The sequence below is a fragment of the Nematolebias whitei genome, chromosome 12 (genome assembly GCF_014905685.2).
Source record: "Nematolebias whitei isolate Nwh7 chromosome 12, NemWhi1, whole genome shotgun sequence".
Lineage (NCBI taxonomy): Eukaryota > Metazoa > Chordata > Actinopteri > Cyprinodontiformes > Rivulidae > Nematolebias > Nematolebias whitei.
The window spans coordinates 48,074,745-48,076,802 of record NC_056509.1 but is presented as its reverse complement, the minus strand read 5'-3'; positions in this window follow the sequence as shown (position 1 = coordinate 48,076,802).

The following is a 2,058-nucleotide window of genomic DNA, read 5'->3' as shown; positions in this document are numbered from 1 at the left end:
CGTGTTCCACTTCCTGCTGACTCGTGTTCCACTTCCTGCTGACTCGTATTCCACTTCCTGCTGACCCGTGTTCCACTTCCTGATGACTCGTATTCTACTTCCTGCTGACCCATGTTCCACTTCCTGCTGACTCGTGTTCCACTTCCTGCTGACCCATGTTCCACTTCCTGCTGACTCGTATTCCACTTCCTGCTGACCCATGTTCCACTTCCTGCTGACTCGTGTTCCACTTCCTGCTGACTCGTGTTCTACTTCCTGCTGACTCGTATTCCACTTCCTGCTGACCCATGTTCCACTTCCTGATGACTCGTGTTCTACTTCCTGCTGACTCGTGTTCCACTTCCTGCTGACTCTGTTCCACTTCCTGCTGACTCGTGTTCCACTTCCTGCTGACTCTGTTCCACTTCCTCTTTGGTCCTAGAATTGATTTATTTTTGCATAAAGTTCAAAACTTTCATTTCTTCAGATATTTTATTTGTTTCTCCTGAAGTTCAAAGTTTAAAACTAATTAAAGGGGGCGGCCATGTTTGAAGTATTTAACGTGCGTGAAGAAGTGCATGTCGCCCGCCGCCGTTCAGGGGTCTGATCTGACAAAATGGCCGACGTTTGATGTAAAAACTTTAGAAGAGTAAATAGAAGCAAAAACAAAAGGAACGTTAAGACTGCAAGAGGAAGGCTGTTAGGGAAACCATGGAAACCTGTGTCTCACTCCCTGACAGCACTCTTCATGAGACCTGCAGACGGAAACAAAGCACAACGTTAGCCTCAGACAACAGAACCTTTTGACCCGAGCAGCAGGAGGTTCTGATGGTTCTCTGACCAGGTAAAGCTCAGACACATGGGAGTTTGGGTGTGTGACCTTTGACCTCTGGGAAAACCATCAACCAGTGGTTGCTGTTCCAGCTGCATTCTGGGTAATGTAGTGCCCTCAGTGTTTTCTTTGTGATCAGTGGCAGTCTGGCTGTTTCCATACTTTAATCACTGCGTCGTGATAAATATATTAAAAATATATTTTCTTGTTCTGTAAAGACCAGAATAAATATATTAAAATACAGTTCAACCTTTTTGTGTGAGCCATGAAGGAAGTCCCATTACGAGCAAAAATAAAAACATTTTTCAGACCTTTTCAGATGCCGAGTTACAAATGAAGAATAAATGAATGATTATTAAAAATAATGCTCGTTACCGCAGACGCCCACGACGGTCCGGCACGATAACGGTTTGTCACCTCAGAGAGTGAGCGCCCAGTAATGTTTTAATTACCGTTTCCTTTTTCAACTCGGACATCAAACATCCGTCTGAACCGTTCTCAGCCTCCCTCCTCGTTTCTTTCCTCCTCTTTGTTTTACGCCCCCCCCCCCCCTCCCCCCGGGGCTCTGCTGCAGTGTTGGCAGCCATGGCTTCACGGCCGGCTCCTGAAGTTAATTAAAGAAGGGCATTCCTCTTCTCCGAGGCTGAGTCACCGTACGGCCGCTTTGCTTACTCATCTCCTGAGAGAAGAGGCTCGTTAAAGTGCCCGTTCAGAGAGAGGGGGCAGGTGGGGGGCGGGTGGGGGGAGGCGTCATCGCCCAGACCAACCTGGGAGCGTTTGAGAAGTTCTGCGTGAAGATCAGCTGACTGGGAAGGAACCGTCACATTTCATTAAAACTGAGCTCAAGTCTGAAGGTTCAGCAGACTGATTAAATCTGGAGTTCCTCAGAGATCTGTTTCAGGACTTCTAACCTGTCTGGTTCTGTCTGGACGGGTAAACACAGTTCTTACTGTTTGATCGAAGCGAGGCCAGCTAGTTATTAATGATGATTCACTTCTTCTGATGAATCAGACCTTCACAGATGGAAGGAATAAAACTGCACAAAAAAGTAAATATTTTCAGGATTTTAAAGTTATTTTACTAACATTAAGCCTCTCCTGTTTCTGTTACAGACGTGGCATCAGGTAATAGCCACGTCCCAACAAACACATGTCTCCATGTGATAGCCATGTCCCAACAAAGACATGTCTCCATGTGATAGCGACATCCCAACAAAGACATGTCTCCATGTGATAGCCACGTCCCAA